At 37.5% G+C, this 15,952-nt stretch overlaps 1 long non-coding RNA gene across 1 annotated transcript in view; it reads left to right on the forward strand.

Annotated features, from left to right (window-relative positions):
* The first annotated feature begins 342 nt into the window (after positions 1–342).
* Positions 343–15,952, forward strand: part of LOC122117505 — a 37,674-nt gene continuing 22,064 nt past the window's right edge. Inside the window, exons 1-2 of the long non-coding RNA XR_006149176.1 lie at positions 343–426; positions 671–748. This is a non-coding gene — a long non-coding RNA (uncharacterized LOC122117505). The remainder of the gene's footprint in view (positions 427–670; positions 749–15,952) is intronic.

Below are 15,952 nucleotides of genomic sequence, written 5' to 3' on the forward strand. Positions count from 1 at the left end.
GTGTCAGTATTAACCTTATTTATTTTAAATGTGGGAAAACATAAATAAAAGATTATGAAATGAATCCACGGAATCTGTTCAATCCTATCTACAAGAGATAGGGAGCAAGACCTATTGTGGACCAGAGAAAAATTTTGTAATGAAAATGTATTTAAAAAGTCATGAAAGACACTATTTGGGAGGCGGAGATCGGGAGAGAACACTGTTCCAGGCAAAATGAAGTTCAAAACATTCCATTCCAACCAATGGCTGGGAGTTGTGGCATAGGCTAGCTTTCCTAGCTATGGAGAAAGCACAAAGGCTGGATGCAGTGTTGTGAACTTGCTGTCCCAGGGACAATGGGAGGACAAATAAGAGAACTGCAGCTCAGGTTGGCCAGGACATAAAATCAGACAGTACTTCTAAAATAACCTACAGAGACTGGAGGTATGGACTAAGTGTATGTCATGCAAGAACAAGGCCCTGATAGTAGTACTAAGAAGATATCCATACTGATTTTTTTTTCACAGAACTGTGTTTTTAATATTCTTTTAACTCCATGCTTAGAATAATAACCTTGTTTTCACTTTTATTCCAGTTTCACTTTTCTTTTCTCTCTCATCTCTAATTGATAATGAAGCAGTCATTTGATTAGCTTATGATGCAGTAACATTGTCTCTCTGCTTTTCAGGGTCCTTTGAAGTCTGGTCCTGTCTCCCACTGCCCTGAATGAACATTCTAACCTAGTTATCCAGAGTACACTTACCAAGTAAGTACTCTTGGTGTATTTATCTTTGGCTTCTTTTGTGTCTTTTCCCTCTGCCTCTCTTTGCTGTTTTTAATTCAGTGTTCTACACTTCAATGTTTTATGGTGGGAAAATTAACTCTCAATTTCTTCATGAAGATCTTCTCATGGATTTGAGATAAATGATCTTTGCCTCTTCTGGTCATCCTCATTGCAAACTTAAAAGTCAACAGCTTAGTAAGTCAACAACTTTTCAGGGAATACAGTGACAACATAGATGCAGCAATAAATAAAATGGCAACAGAGGACATGGTCCATTAAAGAGTAAGAAGCAGAAATGGAAGTTCCTTAGCTCCATGGAAAACCTGTTGAATTAGAGGAAGAGTTTTTCTTCTTCTTTTTACTACATCTTACCTGGTAAATTGTAGATAATGCAGATTGGAAGCTTGTAGATTGTTCTAAGTCGAGGGTCATCAAAGTTTTTCAAAAAGGTCTGTAGCATTTTTTGCTTCTGTGAGTCATGTGGCATCTATGACATCTACCCAACTCTGCCATTGTAGCAGGAAAGGCACAATTGGTGATATACAAAATAAAGTGGAGGGCTGGGAAGGTGGCTCAGTGGTAGAGCGCTTGCTTTGCATGCCTGAGGCCCTGGGTTCGATTTCTCAACACCACATAAGAAAAAAGAAAAAAGCCCGAAGTGGCGTTGTAGTTCAAGAGGTAGAGCGCTACTGAGCTGAGGGACAGCCCAGGCCCAGAGTTCAGGCTCCACGACTGGCTCTCCCCCAAAAACAAAATAAAATAAAGTGGATATGGCAGTGCTCAGCAATACTTACAAAAGGAGGCAATGGCTGGATTTAGCTTGAACATATTAATTTACCAATTAATATTATACATGATACCCAAGGGTGTTCTAAACAAAGGCAGAGAGGAACTTTGAGTCATCAGTTGTTACCCATAGTTTAATGAACTCTATAATAGAAAAAAAGAGAAACTAGCAAAGTCAAGCCAAGAAAAGAGGCTTCATTTTATGAAAACCAAATGTTGTTTAACATTTAAAAAATTATAGTTAAGTTGTTGTACAAAAGGGGTTTGATTCAATAAATCATTGAATAAGTGCAATGTATTTTGATCAGTCACCCCTTCCACCATTCATATTCAAATCTCATATGTTACTTATATCTAGATTCAATGTGCAAAGAGCTGCTAGCTTGCTAGGAAAGTGTGACACAGAGTCAGATCACTGGCTGCTCTATAGAACTTGTGAGGCATGCAGAAACTGCATCCTTACAGAATCAGCTTTGGCAGAGTCTTATAGTAATTTCAACAAGTTACTATTTGTCATCTCTAAGTGTGGTGTGTTGATCATCTGCATGCAAATCACATCAAGGTTGCAAAAAATGTCAGCTTGGGCTTCATGCTTATTTAAGACCTATTGTTTGACAGGGACACTGGAAATGAAGCTGCAAAGTTCAGAAACAGACCTATGCTAGAGTTTTGAAACCATTAATCATGAACAATATCACTACTTGTTTCCATTCCCTATCTTATATCATGGGATAGTTTTCTTATCATTGGTTTCTTTTAATGAATACTTTCCCCACTTATTTTTTCCAGATCTTGGTTTGCTTTAGCATAAAAATAGCATTCAACTTGACTACTTTATATATTAACTGATATGAAGAATATTTTATTATCTTACTGGGTTACGGAGCATGTTTGGGAGAAGAGTTTGCTAACCCACTTGGAATACACAGGGTTGTGAAAGGCAAGATCAAATAATAGCATGTTAACTAAAATGTGTTCGAAGGATAGGTAGGCCTGCTAACTTTATGGTTTGTTTCCTTCCTGCTCTCCTTTTCTTCCTTCTTTCTCTCTTTCTGCTGTTCCTTCATTCTCTTTTGCCTTCTGAGAGTGAACAAGTTTGCCATGGAGGTCAATTGCTATGCAAAGCTCCATTCTTATTTTCAACTGCTCCTTTTCACAGCGCTGACTCTTGAGATACTCAGCTGTTAAGGAAGACATGATTTTGAGGAAAACAAGGGGCTCTGGCTGTAGGATGTGTGATATGAAGCACCATCTCCGAAAATGTTACCCATCTTCAGCAAAGACTCCCGTGCTACTATGCTTCATTTGTCCTGTGGACTTCATCTGAAGTGAGAAAGAATGCCAAAGTATGTAGCATTCAAAATGTCCTAAGAAGGACAGCTAACATCAAAACAGCGCTACCCTACCACTTTTTACTATTATTTGTATATCTCTCTCTGGCCCTGCTTTCAGAGATGCCTACTCAATTTATCTGGAACCCAGACACTAACTTATGTTTCAAGGTTTCAAGTGATTGAAAAAGATAGAAAACTGAAAATGAGAATCTAAACTAACCCAAGTAATGAGTTCCTCCACCAACAAAGTAAAGAACATGTATGCAGATCCAATTTCTTTCTCTCTCCTTCCTTATTCCTTTTTTTTTCTCTCTCTGTCCCATATCTTTCATTCTTCTCCATTTTCCTCCTTCTTATTTTCTTTCTTTCATCACAAATAGTTCTAAAGTTGCTCTGATAATTTTTATTATATAGGCATTTAATAAATATATTTTGTTCTTAACAAGGTAAGAAGAATAACATTAAACTAATCAGTCAGTACAGATTAATCTGAATTTTTATAATCTACTTGTTCTTGATTATTAAAGAATATTCATGGATAATATAAATTCAGTATAATACATTATAAATATATGTGCATCTGATTTAATAGTTATATGAATACATTTCAGTCTACATTATGTATAAATAATTTTTTTCTCTAAGTTAGCAAACTTCTCAGAAACTATCCTGTTTCAAGAACCATTTCACTATGGCTCTAATTTTGGGGTTTAAAATACTTTGAAAGAAATATTACAATAAAAATGTAGATGATGTAGGCACTGGTGATTCATGCCTACAATTCTAGCTGCTCAGAAGGCAGAGGTTTGAGGATCATGATTTGAAGCCAGACTAGGCAGGAAATTTTCCTGAGACTCTTATCTCCAATTAATCAGTGAAAAGGCAGAGATGGAGGTGTAGCTTGAGGGTCATGTGCTAGTCTTGTGAGAAAAAAGCTAAGACCCTGAGTTCAAACCCTAGTTTGCTTCCTCCCTACCCCACTAACAAAAAGAATGCAGTTGATTTTCTAATGAGTATTCTGCAGCTGCTCTGCAATGTCTCTGAAGGGTAAATGTTACAAGAAAAATTGGAAGACAGGTTAGGCAAGTTGAGGTCACTCATGGCAATCAGCATTGTGTTGGCAAAGCTGTGTCTAGGATTGACTGACTGCTACGTAAAGGGCTGGATGGAAGTATTAGGTAGAGTATGACCTCTGGCTTTTTCACAAAACTCTCTCCTACTAAGCCCTTCTAAATTTTGGGGGAAAGGTAGAAAGATGACCTAAGACTTTGACTTCATTAACACACTACTGGTTGGTTTATGCAAGGTCCAAACAGTCAAGAAGTTAATACTATCATATTTAGCCAGCTGTAAGTTTAATCACTATAAAATCTCTCCCAACCAGGTCCTTTAGAACAGATATTATGGTCAAAATATTCAGGTGAGTGATCCTCTGTGTGTGTGTGTGTGTGTGTGTGTGTGTACATATATATCCATTTATTTTTTATTTAAACAATTTTGTTGAAATACAGTTGACATTTAACACACTGTCTATTTCAAACGAGAAGGTTGATTATCTTAAGTATTTGCACACAGAAAACTACTACCATAATGAAGATGGTAAAAAAAAAATAGTGTGCTCATGCTTTTCCTTCATCACCCACTTATCCTCTGCCCTACACCAACCTTTGCTTCATGTTTTCTTCATAGAGCATAAGTTTCTCCGGTCTCTATGACTAAGTACAAGCATTTAGAGATTTATCTTTATTATCTGATGCATCACTACTTTGTTCTTTCTCTCACTAAATAGTATTCCATTGGATATACAATTGTTTGCTTGTCTGTACCCTCGTTCAGGGAGATTTTAGCTTCTAATTTTTTGGAAGTAAATGCATGAATATTTTCATACAAGGCATTGTATGGAAATTTCTCAAAATAATGCAGAGGAGTATAATGTTTGACTACATGTTAAGTTTTTACTTGTTTTCATTTGCTTCTGCATTCATTTTTGTGTCTCTGGCCTTGGCTCTGTGAGTCAAAGTAAAGAGAAAAGTCCCAAAGTCCCTTTCATCATGCATGATTAGGCCACATCAAGGTGACACTTGCACATGGTAGCTTTCTGAACTTGAAAAATGATTTTCCAAAGAAGTCGCAGTATTTTATTTTATTGATGAAACTTAATGGGCTATTGCCCTGTTTTCAGGCTTCTTTTTCTCTATATCCTCAGCAACACTTCAAGTGACCAACTGCTCAGGACCTGCTTTCAGGTTTCTTTTCTGCCACATCCTCAGCAACACTCTAAGTGTTCAGTGTTTGGCGATACGGCAGGGGGAACTGTTCGGTGAATTCAGGGCCTCAAGCTTGATAGGCAGTAGATCTACCACTTGAGCCTTGCCAGTCTTTTTCTGTATCATGTGTTCCCCCCACAGGATCTTGCTTTATGCCCAGAGTTTATAAGACAGTGATCTTTCTATTTGTGCCTCCCCACGTAGCCAGGATGACAGGTGTACACCACTGCCCATAGACACTGTTTGAGAGGGGGTCTTGTGAACATTGTGCCCAGACTGGTCTCAAACTATAATCCTCAGTCTCTGCCTCTTACTTAGCTAAGTTTGTAGGATTGATCCACTAAAATTTTTAATATTAGATTTTTGAACTTTAGGTGGGTGACTTTATAGATTACCTTTCTAAGAAAATGAGAGATAAATGTATTTTCTTTTACTTTTTCTCAAATCCTAGGTTTAGCACCTATTCCCAAACTTATTTTGGCTCTACTATGTCATAAAGTGTTCATTCCCTTCTCCCCTTTGACTTTTGTGGACAGTTGTGTGCCTTTAAAGGATTTAGCAATGAGAATTAAAAGTGCCCTGGGGGCAGGGCAAGGTAAACTTTGGTCTATGTAATCAATCATATCTGCTTCACTGAACTATAATGACCCTATGTACAAGAAGACATCTTCAGTGGGGCAGACTTTTCCATGAAGTCATTAACATTTTGGGGAGGTAGACAGCAGTTTTTATGTTTAGTTTCAACTATTTTCAATCATATGTACACTTTTCTCAAGTACAGATTAATTTACTGGTGTGTCATTATTGTAGGATATCAAAATATCAAAGTAAGCATATCAGTAGATCAGCTGGCCTATTTTTAGCATCTGTCTCAAATAATTCAAGCTAAAGAACAGAATATCCTGGCTGGGAAGGTGGCTCAGTGGTAGAGCGCTTGCCTTGCATGCCTGAGGCTCTAGGTTCGATTCCTCAGCACCACATAAGCAAAAAGAAAAAAAGCCAGAAGTGGCGCTGTGGCTCAAGTGGTAGAGCGCTAGCCTTGAGCTGAAGAGCTAAGGGACAGCGCCCAGGCCCAGAGTTCAGGCCCCACGACTGGACCCCCCCCCCCCCAAAAAAAAGAACAGAATATCCTCAGCTTGTAGAATATCCAACATCACCATATCCATTTGCAAATAAGAAAGAGTGGCAGCTGATCTGGTTTGAACTGGGAAAAAGATCATCAATACATCCTCAATAATATTCTCAAGCTAGATACTGACAGCTCATGCTGTCAGAAAGCTAAGATCTGGAAGATTATGGTTTGGGACAGCCTTGGCAGAAAAGTCTGAGAGACTGTATCTCAACATAACTAGCCAAAACCTGGGCTGGAATTGGGACTCAAATGGTATACATCAGCTGTGCAAGTAAGCTGAGTAAGCAATATGAGAATGCTTGAGACCCTAAGTAGTTCAAGCCCAAGTAAAAACAACAACAAAAAAGAATAATTAAAACCGAGTCAGGTGAACTGAGACTTGGAGATAGATCTAAGACCTCAAAAAATAATTTCTAGGAGATACAAAGGAAAAGAACTTATTAGGGCCAACCCTAGGGGGAGAAAAATTGTAATAGTATCAGGACTCACCACATTATAATAGTGACCAAAAATGTCATAATATTATAATAGGGATATATAATAGTACAAATTATAGTAATGACCAATAAAACCTTTGCAAATCCCAAGTACATACAGCTTCATGGGTGAAGTCATGCGTTATCATTCTGTTTTCTGGATTCAGTTTCTACAGATATTCAAACACTCACATAAAGTGTTTTCTTTAACTACTGAGTGGTGAGATTAAAGCTTTAAACCCCATGTACAAGTGGGCTTGTGCACATACACAGACAGACAGACACACACACACCCTTCACACATTTTTTGCATAATATAAGGGGGAAATTAGGAAAATGCCTTGAGCTTCCACCCTTAAGAAAATTATTCCTATATTAGAATGTTCATGTGATATGGTCATTATCATGACCTCTAAAAAGGTATTAATGCGAACCTAATTTTGACCAATGTCATGGTGGTCTTGATGATGATGATGATGAAGTTGATGATAAGAATGAAGAAATTTGTCTCACTGAATCTCTGTAAAGTCCTGTCAGATTGGTCCTATTATTATCTCTTTCACAGGAAGTTTGGCAAAATAAATTATAGAGACTGTAGAGAGACTGTAGAGACTGTATAGAGACTTAGAGAGACTGTATATATATATATAGAAACTATATAGAGACTATATATAGAGACTGTACACCACTTTGCAAGCTCTTTCCAATTCCATTTTATCTCTCTGTTACTACAAAAAAAGAGCAAGACTTAGCTCTAATAATTATTATTAGCAGAAACATTGGAGGACAGACAATGTGCAATTTGGTTGGAGGAAGAGCTCATAGCTCTCAACCTGGATAACAATCAGTTAATGGATGTAGATATCAGGAATAAGGGAGAAAGCTCTTCAAGCCGAGGATCATTATGCAGCAGCTCAGCATGTTTATTAATCATTGTGCACAATTAAAATGCCATTTCATCCCTCTAATTAAAACAAGTAGTTCCCTGAGGCTAGCACCTGAACTAATGAAGCCTGGTTGCCTAAGGATCTCACTCGGGAAAGGCAGGAATTGAACAATGGAGGAAGCGATGTGTTTACCAACTTGCCCAAACAATGCCAAACTATAGATGACATCATGAGCCAGTGGTCCAGTTGAGACTATGATTTGAAAAAGTAGAAAATAAAAGGTATAGACATTGAAATTATTTTCATTAAAAAATTAGTTGGACCTTATCTCTTGTCAACTTGGATGTTTTACAATGAATTTCTTCCTTCTTGGTGTGTGGAATTAGCCTTCTGATGGTCAGAGAAAGGGAGTTGTAAGTTGGTGCCTAGGTATTTGAGGGGTTTCATAGGCTTCTGAAACTGACCCTTGAAATAAATAATATATAAAGGTTGTGATTGTACAACTTAAAACAAGAGAAAGATTGCTTGAGCAGATGAAAGCAAGCCTAGGATCCAGTCTCAGCTTTGCCTGCTGAATTTGACCATCCTGGACAATGTCCTTAGTTGCTTTATCATAAAATAGAAGAGCTGAATTAAAACTCATTATTTTCTAGTTCTAAAATTCCATGGTTTGAGAATAATTGTAATTATCAAATTTGTTCAAAAGAGTTTCTGTTATGTCCTAATTACAAATTTGGCTAGATCAAGTCTTGCTTACTTTTTCTTCTCTTTTATACTTCATTTCATTGACCCCCATGATTAGGGTCTGACAGTATGTTTGGCAAAATGGCAGCTACTCAATTCAATAGCTGCAGGAACCAGGAATCAGGCTAAATCCACAGATCTCAGTAACTTGCAGGTTTCAGTGCTCTGATTCAAATACTTGGTACAACAGAAGTAAGTACCACCCAAGAAAGGGTGCTTACTGCATTATTCACCTGGAGAATAGTAAATCTAGTAGATTCATTGTAGCCAGTCTACCAGCTCAGTTTCCTCCCGTTCTGTGCTTGCAAGCTATTATCTCATCCTGCCTCCAGCCGTCAGGAAGCCATGTCTCAGGCTTCCTGTCTTCTACCTCATTATACACTTGGTTCTATGGTTCAGAACTGTCAGTCCAATGGTTCAGTGATATCCAGAAAAATTGCTATACTAGAGCTTTTATGAACTTAAGAGCATTTGAGGTATATTTCTCGGCAGTTGTGGGGCTTGAACTCTGGGCTGGGCACTGTCCCTGTGCTCTTCAGCTCAAGGCAAGCACTCTACCACTTGAACCACAGTGCCACTTCCAGTTTTCTAGAAGCTTATTGGATATAAGAGTCTCACAGACTCTCCTGCCTGGGATGGCTTTGAACTGCAATCCTGAGTAGCTAGGATTACAGACATGAGCCACCAGCTCCTGGTAAGCATTTGATTTTTTTTTAACCCATCCTTGGGCTTGAACTCAGAGCCTGAGCACTGTCCTTGAGCTTATTTTTGCTCCATGCTAGCACTCTACCCCTTGAGCCACAGAACCAAGAGGTAAGAGTCTCACTGACTTTCCTGCCTGACTTCGAACCTTGATCCTCAGATCTTAGCCACTTGAGTAGATAGGATTACAGGAGTGAGCCACACAGTGCCTGGCCAAAATATTAGATTTTTTTTGAAGAGGTATTTTTTATTATCTTCAAGTAGTTGTACAAAAAGAGTTACCATTCAACAAAACAGTTTATGAATATAGTGCATCTTGATCAAAGTCACCCTTTCAATAATCTCACACAACTCTCTTAACCCCTCCCTCATTTTTTTTGAATTACAGAGATGTATTGAATTTTTTTGCTATTTAACAAAGCAGCTTTGTATGCAATGCATCTTGATCTATGTTATCCCTTCAACATTTACCTCCTTTGACTCACCCGTTCCTTATTTTTCTTTATTTTTTTGTGGTACATATAATGAATTATTGACTGAATTTTCCCCTTTCTTCTTCTTTCGTTTTTCCCCATCCTCCCCTTGCAAGCTTTATTTATTTTGTTGGGCTTTCCCTAAGTTTTTCTAAAACTATTTGAGCTTATCATAGAGTCTATTATACTTCAGCAAATACACTTAGTGGTATGCAAATGGTTACAAATGAATTAAGTGAAGAGCATTAGATCTTAATGTACTATGTACTGATCAGAGTTTCATGAGCATCAATAAATTTTAGAAGAATTTTTCACTAGAAAAATGCAGAGCACAATGTTGAATATACCTATAGGATGTGAGATTCACGGACGTTTTGAGTTCCATCTGCAGAGTTAAGATTAAGTTATGAAACCTTATTTTGAAAGAAAATGTAAAAGTTTTCAATAGCCTTTTAGGAGATCTATGTCTAGCTTTTTCCTGTTTCTCTCTAGCAAGTGAGAGAAGATAAACCTACAGCAGTTACTTTTTGTAGGGACAGAACCAGCAGCATGTGTGTGCATGTCAATGGTAAGGTATTCTTTACAATGCGGCCACCAGGCACCTGAATCAGATAATGTGATTTTCATTATTATATTTCCTACCTTCTTTATTTATAATCGAACATCTGGGTTCAGTTTATATAAAACAGACAATAAGGTGGTGGTAGTAGCCTTACTAGCAGAAAATAGACAAGTGATAGAAAAAATATTAAGGCTTTAACTTCCTACAATAGCTACCCTGTGCTCTGGGCCAGGAGTCTACTAGTAACTGGAGAATATAAGCTTGGATTAAAACATCTAAGAATCTAATAATTTAATCTTTCTGTTATGGGCAATTGTTCATATGTCAAATCTAAATCTTTTTAAACTGAAGCTCAGTTTCTTTTGCACATCATACTGAGAAATATAACGGAGGTCTGTCAGACATCTAGAAACTAGCAAAAAACAGCCAATAACTCAGATTAAGTGGCAGGATAATTGGGTTTCTTAAGCATCTTTTGGTATTAAAACAAGTTAATCAACCATAAAATACAAACTCATCAGAATCTAAGGTCTTATTCAATTAACTTCTGGCTTCAAACATTTATGTATTTTTTCTTTCTTTCAAATAATTATGTCATATTTTGCTAAGAAAGAAAGGATTTTCTAGAGTAGGAAATTCCAAAGATAGAATGAGGCTAACTCTTTGAAGCTACATTATTTTATCCATAATTATTATTTTTGATAAAAATGAAAACAAAAGATTTCTTCTTGCCCAGAAGGCAGATGGAAACTTACGTGTTAAAGCAGAAAAGGGAATGAGGTTTTCTAGATTTTTTTTGGAAAAGATCCTTATTTTTCTCACATCATATTTACTCTAAAACATTGGATAAAATGGAAATTTGGGAGGCAAAATAACTATTAAACTAATACTACCAACACGTGATTTTGTGCTTACCTGTTTTCTTAAAAATTGATTTACAAATTCTTGATACCTTTTTCTGGTATTAACATCATGTATTCAAGGTTGAACTAGACAGATGTAAATTTTTACTAGTTCCCAAATCATAGCTAGAGCTTTAGATTTCCTGAGTATATTTTTAAGTTGTCAAACTATTATGGTAGACTCAAAAGATAAGAGAGATGAGAGGCTTCCTCTTCTTCTTTTTTATTTTTTGCTTTGTGTTTTTGTTTTTGTCAGGTAAAACTGGGTTATGTCCCATATATCAGGAGATGATGGTATAGCTCAGTGATAGAGAGCTTGTCTAACATTTTCCAGACCCTGGGTTCAAGCTCCAGCTCTGAAAATAAAAATAAAAACATATGCCGTACATTTAAAGTGTGTGACCCTGAGTAAATTAATTTCTAAAAACCACAGTTTCTAGTCATAAAGTGGTGAGAAAAATAATGTTTCTAAATATAAAAAATTAATCCTTCTCTTGTTTCCTGAATCATACCTACATTTATATAGTGTCCTTAGAAGTTGGTAGGTAGAGGAATAAAATGCTGTATCTCTCTGGGGTAAGTGTTGAGAGAAACTTAGTTAAAATGTTGGTATGCAAGCCTAGCTTTGAAAACCTAAGTAATTGACTTCAGAATATGAAAATAGTGCATTGAAGAACACAGGCAGTTCAAAACTTTGGAGTCAAGACTAGCAAAGAAGAGTCCATACAGTGGGAGATACCAGAACAGAATCTAGGTAGAAGATATCAGAATTGAAGTTTATTTATTTATTTTCTCTCAAGTATATCTGAAGAACCTGATACTAGAGTAGTGCTTGGACTAGTTGAGGAGATAGACAATATGCATGTATAAATGATAACAAATTATATTGTTGGGTGGGTTTTTTTTTTTTTTGGTAAGTCGTGGGGCTTTAACCTCAGGCCTGGGTGCCACCTGCTAGCACTCTACCATTTTGAGCCTCAGTGCCACTTTTGGTTTTCCGGTACTTAATTGAAGATAAGCCTGTCACCAACTTTCCTGCTAGGGTTGGCTTTGAACCTGGATCTTTAGATCTCAGCCTCCCGAGTAACTAGAATTATAGGTATGAGCCAGCAACAATTTTGTGAGAATCAAGAAGAGAGGACAATTGACACTGGCTGTGTTGAGAAAGCTTTCTGGTCCTCTAGATGTTTATGGGATGAGGAAGGAACATTTGATCTAGGTGTCACAAGATGGGCAGAGGTTTGGTGAACTGAAGGTGCAGTTAAGGAAATTCCAGTCTGAGATAAAGTCTTATGAAACTTTTTATCCTGGCTGGCCTGGAACAGCATTCATCCCAACTCAATCTCCTGCCTAGCTGGCATGACAGGTTCATACCACTGCACCCAGCCATTAGTTGAGACAAGGGTCTCACACACTGTTTTTTCTTTTCATTTTTTTTCCTGGCTGTTCTCAAAACTAGGTTCTTTTGGATCTCTGCCTCCCCCAAAACTAGGATTACAAGTGTGAGTCATTAGCACCTGATAAAGATACTTTTCTGTTTTTTTCCTAATTTTCCATGACAAGAGATCAAACTTAAGGTCCTGGGCCTGCAATGAGTTCCATGGGTTCCATGGATATTGAATTTTGTCATAAGCTTTCCAGTGATTCATATGTTTGCTATAATTTGTATTTAACTAGGATATTATTTTTCCTTTTTTTCCTTTTTTTTTTTTGTCATTTGTAGGGGTTGAATTCTGGGCTTGGGCGCTGTCCCTCAGCTCTTCAGCTCAAGGCTAGTGCTCTACCACTTGAGCCACAGCGTTACTTCTGATTTTTTGGTGGTTTATTGGCTATAAGAGTCTCTCAGTCTTTCCTGCCAAGTCTGGCTTTGAACTGTGATCCTCAGATCTCAGCCTCCTGAGTAGCTAGAATTACAGGTATGAGCCACAGGCACCTGGTGATATTATTATACTTACTCAAACATTCTCCCATTAATATATTTTATTCAGTGGATAAGTAATCTAGTAATTCACTAAAAGAATGACAATCACTGAAAGTTAGGTTTTTCCCATTGTGCCAGTATTGTCTGTAGTGTATGGATTTATAGCACAAGAAGATAGCAATGATTTCCATTTCCTAACAAATGGGGTGGTGCCATTCTTTCTGATGGAGGCATAGAATTCCATTCTCTCTCTCTCTATATATAATATTTTCTTGATCCATTCATCCATACTGAGGGGCTTCTGGGTTCTTAGCTATGGTAAATAATGCTGTGATAAATATAATTGTGCTGGTAGCTTTAGTATGGCCTTGTTTGTGATCATTTGGGTAAATGCCCAAAAGTGGAATTGATGGGTCATAGGGGAGCTCTAGTGAAGCAAACCAGGCCCAAAGAAACATAGGTCCCATGGCTTCCCTTATTTGCAATAACTAGTATATGTCTAGGATAAGCAGAAAAGGTGAAAAGCCATGTACATGTGACCATATAAGAGGAATGATGCTAAGCGGAATGAACCCCAAGTTAAGGACACAGAGGTTTTATCTTTCTTGCTGTTGTTTTAATGTATTTATATGGTACTATGTGATTTTTTGTTTCATTTGTCTGTTCTTCCACCATGGTATAACCCCTGTTTTCACTGTATTTGATTTTGGTGTCCTGCATCTTGTTTATACATTTTTCTAATTTGGGGAGGGGAAGGGAAATAACAAAATGCTGAAATAAAGATATAAGTTGACCTATTGTAACAATGAGATGTACAAGACACTATGTTGCAAACAAACTTTACAACTTTGGTGGGGGAGGGAGGAGTTGGGGTGGTGGGGAGGGAAGGGATGGTAGGGGAAAAGCCAAGGAGAGGGCAACAATGCTCTATAGGAGCATTGTACTCATTACCTTACTCATGTAATTGTAACCCCTCTCCACAGTATCTTTAATATGTAATAAAAAGAAGATAGCACTTCAAAAACATCATGGTTCAGCATTTGATGTTATTAAAACTTGATCAAGGATATAAGTTTAGTATTCAATTTCATGCTGAAATTAAGTTACTGGTGACAAAGCAATAAGTGAAATGGGGGTAGAAATGGAGGGGTGAGAGTGGGTAGACATCTCTTAAAGACAAGGAGGGGTCATATCTCTTGGTGAGCTTACAGGCTCCCAAAGTAAGGCAAAGACAGAGAAATGGGAGAAGGATCAAGACAAATAGAATAGACTCGCTAAGTCATGACCTCAGCATACTTTAACATCAATAACTACTGTAGCAGTCTCAGATTTCTTCCGTGGATTCATTCAGTAACATAGAGACAGCGAGATTCATGAGGCATAACAACACACTGCAATGTCTGCTCCAGCCCTGGTGTCTCCTGACCAAGGGAAAGTGAAGCTGAGAGCTCACTCCCAGTGAATGAGAGGCTCTGGTTACACTGGGAGCTCAATTAAGAGAAAATCAACTGGCTCATTATTATATACAAGGACATTCATTCTTCTGAGTAAGGGGAATGATTACAACTTGAATAAGAAAGCCACAAACCACTAATCAGGGTATCTCAGGTTTGACCTATTCAAGTATATTCCAAATTACCCAATTAGCTGGATTGCCAATAAGTTCCTTGTAGCAGTTGTATTGGCCCTGATGATACCATAATCAGTTGTCTTAATCAAGCCTTTGAAAACAAAAATGATGGACTGAATATACTCATAACAAGGACTGGGAAATTAGAGTCTCAGGTCACTGCTGTTAGGTTACCCAGCATTTTGTTCTGGTAAATGCTCCCAGAGGGCTGTGACTTGCATTTGGTGTGGTTTTGTTTTGTCCCCTCAGCCTGTTCTCCTATTTCTTAATTCCCTAAGCCTTTCTTGTGGGTAGGTGTGTACCAGTGCTGTATGGGTGATCTGTAGATTAGCTTTGTTTTCCTATTCTCAACCAACTAGGTCTCTCAAATAATATCTGGGAGTCTTACCTCTCTTGCTTGCCACCTTCAGCCCCTAAAGTAAAGAAGATAAAAAATAAGGTTCTTGCCAGATACAGTGGTTTATGCCTGTAATCCTAGCTATTCAGGAGGCTGAGATCTGAGGACTGAAGTTTGAAGTCATCCCAGGTAAAAAGTCTATGAGACTGATGTACAATTAACTACCAAAAAAGCCAAAGGTGGAACTGTGGCTCAAGTGGTAGAGCACTAGCTTTGAACAAAGAAAAGCTTAGGGACAGCACCCAAGCCATGAATTTAAGACCCAGAACAGGTACACACACACACACACACACACACACACACACACACACACACACACACACACACACACATTCAAGGTCTTTTTATTTCACCTTCCCAGGATCTATTGATGCAGCAGCAATAAAGGATACAGCAATAAGGCAGGGAGAATGCATGCCTGGCAGTAGTAGGCCCATCTACACCCCATATCAATGAGTCTTTATCTATGGGATCAACCAACCAAGGATTAGAATTACTAAGAAAACAATACATCTATATTTGTCATATATTAGCTTTTTGTCTTGCCATTATTGCAAAAACAAAACATTTACATAGCATTTACATTTATTAGTTATTATAAATAATCTAGAAGAGATTTAAAGTATAGAGGAGGTCATATGTAAATGCTAACCTATTTTTTAGATGACTTGCAGATCTGCCAATATTTGGTATATGTTTTAATGGGTCTTAGAAGCAATGTCTCACTTTGAACTTAAATAAATGCTTTATGAATGCTCTATACGTAAGTGGATAAATATGAAATTTAAGAATACTTACAGCACAGCTCCAACACAGGCACAGGATAAAACATTTAAAGTTAAGTCTGACCACAGAAAACAGAATCCCTCTGGTGGTGTTTACCTTCTGAAAAACTTAGAATGGTATCTAGTGTAGCACTTTGTGATGAATGATTATGAACAGTACTTTTTTCTTTCTTTTTCTGGTAGAAATT

Source organism: Dipodomys spectabilis, unplaced genomic scaffold (genome assembly GCF_019054845.1).
Source record: "Dipodomys spectabilis isolate Male_0828 unplaced genomic scaffold, ASM1905484v1 ptg000141l, whole genome shotgun sequence".
Classification (NCBI taxonomy): Eukaryota; Metazoa; Chordata; class Mammalia; order Rodentia; family Heteromyidae; genus Dipodomys; species Dipodomys spectabilis.